The following is an 8,968-nucleotide window of genomic DNA, read 5'->3' as shown; positions in this document are numbered from 1 at the left end:
AGGAGTGATATTCATGCACCAGTTCCCTCTCCAGTGGCTTCACTAAAGTCCCAAGCTGGCCCAGGCCTAGGCCCTTGGGTGTCAGCCTAGTTCATGAGCATGAGGGTGACCAGCAGACCAGAGTGGGCCGGGCCAGGGAAGCATAGCTGTTCCAGGTGGGAGCTAATCCTAGGGTGAGGTATCCTGGCAACTCCAGGCTCCACTCTCAGCCTGGCATTGTGGGGCTTTAAAATCAGCAACCCACACAAGGATTTTGACACAGAACATGCAGGAGACAAAGAAGGGTGTAAAGCAAATCTTTTACCTGAGATAAGCAAGATTAGAAGACCCTGAAAGTCTGCAGAAGCGGGTTGAATCTGACAGGATGATGTTGAAGAGGAAGAAATACAGTCAGGAATTGACCAAATGCATCTCAGCTGCTTTCTTTGGTATTCTTGGCCTCCCCCAGGCTTTTAGGTTTGGTGGGTCGTGAAGCTGAGTAGCGCTGGGATTTCTGATTAGGCTGACGCTCTGTGGAAGGATGCACATATTCATGGGCACATTTAGAATCATACACACATATACCTCTGTCCTCAACAAGCAGGACACTGTTCTCTCCATCCCTGCTGCCCTGGCAGAGACAGCTGTACTAGACTCTTCACTGGTCTCCCATCTCCAGCCTTGTGCTCCACACTGACCCCTGAAATGATGTTTGGGAAACCCTGTCCAGCCATTTTCTCCCTTAGCTCCCATGGCTCTTAGGATGAGGCCCAAGCTCCTTAACTTGGCATGCAAGACCTCACGTGATCACAGCCCTGCCACCCTCTCCAACCTTCTTCCACTCTTCTCCCCACTGCCTCTCTCTGATATGGATTCAGTTCTCTGGTTACATCATGTCACTTGCTGTGTCCTTGAATGTGCTTTTCCACCTCTGGCTCTTTGCTCACACTGTGCTCTTGAACTGAAGTGTCCTTCCTCCAGCCTTTCTTTTTCCACACCCTGCCCATCCTTCCTATCTATGCATCTTCCTCCAAAAAGCCTTCTTTATAAACCCACTTTTTAAAAACTTTCACTTAAACTTTAACACTGGGACCTGGGCTGGGAATTTGAAGGTATATAGGGCAGGGTCCCTGCCTTCTGAAACTTCATAGCTTGAGAAGTGCATAGTTTGGAGAAGCATACATTTTGGAGAAACAGTTTATAGAACAGTTTATCTGTCTAAATTCTTCCTCTTGTCTCAGGCAGAGACAAGGCTGATCCAAAGGTCGCAGCACCTAGCATGATACCTGGTACAGGGAAGATATCACAAAGAATGTATTGATTTCCTTAAGGGCAAGGACTGGATCTTATTCATCTCATCGTCCACTCCCTGCCTCTGCAATCATGTGCACTCTGGCCACTTGAAAAATATATTGTGGGATCCAGTATTACATCTCATGTTACCCAGTATAATTGTCACCATTCATTCATTCATTCATACATTCAATACATTTATCACATACATTCTCTTTGCCAAGACTTGTGTAAGTACTGGGGATACAATGGTGAGGAGACCCAGCTGCTGCCATTCTGTAGCTTTTGTAGTTCAAGGTCAAAATGAGAAGAGGAAATACAGTCCTTTAGGGAAGAGACCAGAGACTGATATGAATTTAGCATTGACCTTGTGCTTAACGCTGTACAAGCATCCTGTTATTTAACCTTCACAACCCTGGAGGTATGAGTTCACAAGAACCTTAAAATATGGATGAAGAAACTGAGGCTTAGAGAGATGATATCTAGTTAGAGGAAGAGATGGGACTGGAATCCTAGTCGGTCTGATGCCAAAGCCCTTGCTTGTTTTAATTCACCTGCGCTTGGATGGAAGGGAGGGAGAAAGGGAGGGAGGGAGAGAGAGAGAACCTGAACACAGGTTTTTAACCCCCCTTTCAGTTCTGTATTGGGATGGTGCTGTCGAAGTACCTTCGGTGGAAGGAAAGCCTAAATCTGGGGATTTTCCAACACTGCCACTGGGCTATCCCCAGAATTCAGTCAAGATTGTTACCTCTTGTCTACCTGGTATCGGGAAAGAGGCTCAGACCTGAAATAAACTTAGAGGAATTTGAACCCAGGCAGCTAGCTCAGTGTGACCTCTATCAGGCCAATCCTCTTGGGTCTGGAGGCTTGTTCTTTATAGCAGTTTGAGCACTCTGTGACCCACACTTTCCCTCTTGTCTGCCAAGTCTCCGTATTATACCAGGCACCAGTGAGGAAGAAATAGCTTAGCCATTCTGAGAGCCTTCCATTAGGACATTTCAACTAAGATATCGAATATATTGGCACAAAGTTGTTCGTAATTGTCCCTCATTATCCTTTTAATATCTGTAGGAGCTGTAGTGATGTCTCTTTTTCACTCTGGGTATTGGTAATTTGTGTGTTCATTCTTTTCCTCTTGACCGGTGTGACTAGAGGTTTATTAATTTTATTTGTTTGCCTAATAACAATCTTTGGTTTCAATGATTTTCTCCATCTGTTTACAATTTTATTTATTTCTGCTCTTATCTTTATTATTTCCATTCATTGACTTGCTTCAGTTATAATTTGCCCTTCTTTTTCTTAAGCTTAGACCATTGATTCCAAGCCTTTCTTATTTTCTAATACAAGCATTTTAATGCTATAAATTTTCCTCTACAAACTGTTCTACCTGCATCCCATAAAGTTTGATATGTTGTGTTTTTAATCTCACTGAGTTCAAAATATTTAAAAATTTCCTTTGTAATTTCTTTTTTGACCCACTGTTTTTTTTAGAAGTGTGTTGTTTCCAAGTATTTGGGGATTTTTCAGATATCTTTTTGTTTTGAATTTCTAGTTTGATTCAATTTTGTTTAGAAAACATGCTTTATGTGATTTCAATTCTTTTAAATTTGTTGAGGTTTATTTCATGGGTAGAATGTGGTAATATGGTCTGTCTTGGCAAATACATATATATAAATACAAATCTTTAATATGCACTTGAAAAGTGCTTATTCTGCTGATATTGTGTACAGTGTTCTAGTAATGTTAGTTAGATCAGGTCTTTTGAGATTGTTATTTGGGTCTTCTATATTCTTGTGATTTTCTGGCTACTTGTTTTTATCAATTACTGAATGGAGAGAGGAAATCTGAAATCTCCAACTATAGTTGTGGATTTATCTATTTTTCCTTTCAATTCTATCAGGTTTTGCTTCACATATTTTGATGAACTGTTATAGGCTTAGTGTATGTATTTAAGATTATAATGTCTTTTTGATAAATTGGTTCCCTTATCATTATATAATATCTCTCCCTATTCTTGGTAATATTCCTTGTTCTTAAATCTATTTTGTCTGATATTAATATAGCTACCCTAACTTCCTTTTGATTAGTGTTTGCATGGGGTAATTTTTTCCATCCCTTTTTAACATATATATGTTTTTATATTTAAGGTGAGGTTCTCATAGACAGCATATCATTGGGTCTTTTTTTTTTTGGTTTGACAATCTCTGTCTTTTAAGTGGGTGTTTAGATCTTTCACAACTAATATAATTATAGATGTGGATGGATCTGAACCCACTGTCTTGCTAGATGCTTTCTGTTTTTTGCCATCTGGTCTTGTATCCTTTTTTCCTCTTTTTATGCCTGATTTGGAATTAATTTAGTATTTTACTATGATTCCATTTTATTCTACTACTTGGTTATTGATTATACCTCTTTGAAATATTTTTAGTGGTTGATCTAGGGTTTTTATAAGCATCTCCTAGTTTTTGCTGGAATGCCAATCATTATGTGCAGAAAAAGAGAAGAAACTGGGGTAAATAGAAGTTATGCCTGAAAGTAGGCATGCCTCCTTTTCTCTCAGACAGTTAGTCTATTGGAGTCAATCTAGTCAGGAGCTGAGCTGGATTTGGGTCTTGTTGCTTCTTTCATTGTCTTGAAAGCATCATAGATTTCAAATGTTTCCAGTGGTTGACTGATGTTAGCTTGTGCCTCAAGTGGGGTCTAGGGTGTCAGAGGGTTCTTCTCAGTCCCCTCCCACCCTCCCTCCCTCTCTTCCTTCCTCCTTTCCTCCCTTCCTTCCTCCCTCTCTCCCTCCCTCCCTTTTTCTTTCTTTATTCTTCTTTTTTTAATCTTACTTGGGGAGATTTAGGGCCAATTTCTTTAATATTTATTTATTTTTGGCTGTGTCAGGTCTTAGTTGAGGCATGCAGGATCTTCGCTGCGGCATGTGGGATCCTCCACTGTGGCATGCAGGCTCTTCATTGCAGTGCATGGGCTTCTCTCTAGTTGTAGCCCGCATGCTCAGTAGTTGTGGCATGTGGGCTTAGTTGCCCCATGGCATATGTGATAATAGTTCCCCAACCAAGGATCGAACCCATGTCCCCTGCATTGGAAGGCGGATTCTTAACCACTGGACAACCAGGGAAGTCCTTTCTTCTCTCTTCTTTCTTTCTTTCTTTCTTTCTTTCTTTCTTTCTTTCTTTCTTTCTTTCAGTCTTTCTATAGCTTTATTGATATATAATTCACATACCATACAATTCATCATTTAAAGTATACAATTCAATGGATTTTAGTATATTCACAGAATTTCACAACTATCACCACAGTCAATTTTAGAACATTTCATCACTTCAAAAACAAAAACAAAAACAAAAACAAAAACCCTGTGCCAGTGTAACTAGAGGGAAGGGAGAATAGGTATAGAGTTTCTGTTTCTGTTTGGGGGATGATGAACTTCTGGAACTAGGAACTTGTGTTGGTTGTACAACACTGTGAATATAATTAATGCCACTGAACTGTGCACCTTAAAATGGTTACAGTGGTAAGTTTTATGTGTATTTTACCACAATTAAAGTTTTTTTTTTAAGGAATCCTGTACCTCCCCAATCCCCCATCCCTCCAAACCCTAAGCAACAACTTCTCTACTTTCCACATCTATATATTTGCCTATTCTGGACATTTCATATAAATGGAACCATATAATACATGACATTTTGTGTTTGGCTTCTTTCACTTAGCTTGTTTGTAAGAATCATCCTTGCTATAAATTGAATGTTTTTATACTCTCAAAATTCATATGTTGAAAACCTATTGCCCAAGATGATAGTGTTAGGAGGTGAACCCTTTGAGAAATGCTTAGGTCAAAAGGGTAGCCCTCGTGATTTGAATTAGTGTCCTTATAAAAGAGACCCCAGAGAACTAGCTCATCCCTTCCGCCATGTGAAGACACAGCAAGAAGTCAGCAGTCTGCAACCTGGAAGGTGACCCTCACCAGAACCTGACCATTCTGGGACCATGATCTTGGATTTTCAGCCTCCAGAGCTGTGAGAAATAAATTTCTGTTGTGTAGAAACTACCCAGTCTGTGATATTTTTTTATAGCAACCTGAATGGACTAAGACAATCCTTTTTGGACCATGTATCAGTACCTTTTTATGATCAAATAACATTTCGTTGTATGGGTACTATATTTTGTTTACCCATTCATCAGCTGATGGACATATGGGTTATTTCCACCTCTTGGCTATTATGAATAATTCTGTTATCAACATTTATGTATAATTTTTTGCATAAACATATGTTTTCATTTCTCTTGGTTTATACCTAGGGGTGGAATTGCTGAGTCATATAGTAACTCTATGTTTAACTTTTTGAAGTATTGTCAGATTGTTTTTCAAAGTGCCTGCACCATTTTAGATTCCTGCCAGCAGTCATTGAAGGTTCTAATTTCTTCACATCCTTGTCAACACTTGTTATATTTTGACTTTTTATTCTAGTGGGTGCCCATCCTGGTGGGTGTGAAGTGTTATATCATTGTGGTTTTGATTTGTATTTCCCTGATGACTAATGATGTTGAGAATTTTTTAATATGCTTATTGGCCATTTTTGTATCTTATTTGGAGAAATGTCTGTTTCGGTCCCTGGCCCATTTTTAATTGTGCAGTCTTTTTGCTATTGAGTTATAAGGTTCTTTACAGATAGTACATATTGTAGACATGAGTCTGTTATCAGATATATGCTTTATAAATATTTTCTCCTATTCTATGGGTTGTCTTTTCGATTTCTTGTTAATGTCCTTTCAAGCACAAATTTTAAAATTTTGATGAAGTCTTTCCCAGGGCTTTTGCCCCACTCTCAGTTTTCCATAGTCCCTGTACTCCTATGCCACAGGGACATCTCTCTCCATGCTTGTCTCTCCCCTGGGTGGTCGACTGTTGCTGGCTTGTTACACTGTTATAGGGTCATGGAGGGCACAGTGGCTTCTCAATTTGAAGGTTCAGCTGAGTCTTGAGCAGGCTCTATGTACCTTGGTCATGGACATAGGGCATTCTCAGCACTCCTGAACCTCTTCCCCATGGCAATTATTTGCTACCTTATATCTGTGGTTCGTCTTGGGTGGGAAAGAGTTTCCTGACCCTCCCCCAGTGGTACTCACCTCTGCTTGGTACCAGTGCAGGATCTTGGGCTGGAAACAGTTTCCTGTGCCCCCTACCCCCAAGGGAAGAGGGGGGTTTTCTATCCTCTCTATGACAACAGTGGATCTTGGACTGTGTCCTAGGGGCAGTGAGAAAATTTCCTACTTCTCTCCCAAGAAATAGATGATTTTGCTTTTATTCCTCCCTCAGAGGTAATGTAATTTTGCCTGGGTCCTCGGAACAAATTGATTTTCTGTCCCTTCCCAGATGCTTAAGGTTTTGCTTTGTAGAGAAGAGGGTCAGAACAAGAGATTGGGGTGTTTCGACTGTGGAGGACAGGTCTCTGTGGTGCCCCATGCGATCTTCCTGTGAGGGAGTGATGGTGGAGGCCTGTGGCTAAGAGCTTGATGTCAGTCTGACTCCCCTGTATCTGAGGTTCTCAGTTCTTTCCACCTGACATGCTGGGCCCATTAGACCTTTAAGAATTCATTAGATGCTATCTGATTTCCTCTATTCCACTTGCACAGTGGCACCTTTCTTCTGAGTACTGACAAGGTGAACTTGTTCCTGTGTTCTCTCTGGGAGGGTTTGCCCATAAACTTGCAGCAGAAGACCTCAAGCATGACGTCTGGAGCAGAAGTGAATGGTGTTCCACTGAGATTCACTCCTGACTGTGGGGATACATGTCAGAGCCTGAGGGTCAGGTACCCCTCTTATATGACCTTGAACAAACTCCTTCAGTCTTCCTGATGTGCAGGGCAGCCCATAGAAGGGTGAAGGTGGGATGTCCAGATCAGATTGCCCCACATGGCAGTGTGACCCTAGGCAAGTTACTCAGCATTTCCGTGCCTCAGTTACCTCATCTGTCCAATGTGAATAATAATAAACCTACCTCATAGGAATGATGTGAAGACTAAATGAGCCCATACAAAGCTTTCATCATGATGCCTGGAACAGGACATTAGCTACTATCATCATCAGTAGTAGCAATGTAGTAATAGCAGTAGTAGTGGAGTTACTGTACTAATAGTAGTATTTCTATTCCTATTTCTATTTCTATTATTCTTGATGGTCTCTAGGGTTCCTTCCAGTACTATTTGAACAATATGGAACTATTTGGGACAATATGAAATATTTACTCATTTATTTTATTTTATTTTTATTTTTTAAATTTTATTTATTTATTTATTTATTGGCTGCGTTGGGTTTTTGCTGCTGCGCGCAGGCTTTCTCTAGTTGCAGCAAGTGGGAGGCTACTCTTCATTGCAGTGCGTGGGCTTCTCCTTGCGGTGGCTTCTCTTGTTGCAGAGCATGGGCTCTAGGTGCACGGGCTTCAGTAGTTGTGACTTGCGGGCTCTAGAGCGCAGGCTCAGTAGTTGTGGTGCACGGGCTTAGTTGCTCTGCGGCATGTGGGTTCTTCCCGGACCAGGGCTGGAACCTGTGTCTCCTGCATTGGCAAGCGGATTCTTAACCACTGCGCCACCAGGGAAGTCCCTACTCATTTATTTTAGTAAGATACTCTGGTAGGCCAGGTAATAAAATACTCACCTGAGAAGGGGAGGGCAGGCTTCCATTTGCCGTGCGACCTTTGCTCAGTCCGTGGCCAACTCTGGACTATAATGTCCTTCTGTAGAGGGCAGGTTGAACCGACAGGATGGGGCTGTTTGAATCTGTGTCAGGTGCAGGGTGGGAGGGAATCAAGAGGCAGATGTGGAGCTGTCAGCCCACAGAGATGGTCATGCCCATTCCTCTAAATTACAAATCACAGAAGACAGTAATCAGAGCCCTCATATTCCCAGAGCACTTTAATCAGCAAAGTTCACTCATATTCATTATCTTATTTAATTATGACAAGGGCCACTTGGGGTGTGTGTGTCGGGGATTGTTGGTCCCAAATTGACAGTTAGCAGAGTGAGATCCAAAGAGGGCCGGGGATGAGGCTAAGGTCACCCAGTGAGACTGTAGTAGAGCTGGGCTGGATCCCAGCATCCAGACTCCCTGTGCCGTGCTCTTCCTCAGCCCAGGCAGTGGGGTGCCAGCACCCCTGCATTTCTGCAGCAGCTTGTGGCTCCCTCCACAGTAAGGTGTGTGGGATCTGTGAAAGCAGAGGCCTGGGGAAGGGAAGCCTGCATGGGTGGAGGTTCGAGCCCTCTTTCCCTGGACCAGATGTGAGCACCACTGGGGTGGGAGAGCGTGTCCTCCATCACTTCTTCCTGGCCCCCATGGCCAGACACGGTCAGGAGAGTTTTACTGAATGAAGAAATGAAAAAAAAAAATCTCTTCGATTTTGTCCAGGCTTATTGCATCCTACACCATTGAATCCAGCGATGACCCTAGACTTGCTCCTGTTTCAGCCCTAGCACAGTGCCAGGCACATGGGAAACCATGGCTATGTATTTATTAAAGAGATCACACCACAAAACCCAATGCTTGCACAGATTAAAAAAAAAAAAAGACATGGGGGATGGGGGTAATGAGGATTTTTTATCTAAAGGGTACAGAGTTTCAGTTTTGCAAGATGGAAATGGTTCTGTAGCTGGATGGCGGTGATGGTTGGAACAATGTGAACATACTTAATACCAC

The sequence above is a fragment of the Balaenoptera borealis genome (assembly GCF_965194805.1).
Source record: "Balaenoptera borealis genome assembly, chromosome: 11".
NCBI lineage: Eukaryota > Metazoa > Chordata > Mammalia > Artiodactyla > Balaenopteridae > Balaenoptera > Balaenoptera borealis.
This window is presented reverse-complemented; position numbering follows the sequence as displayed.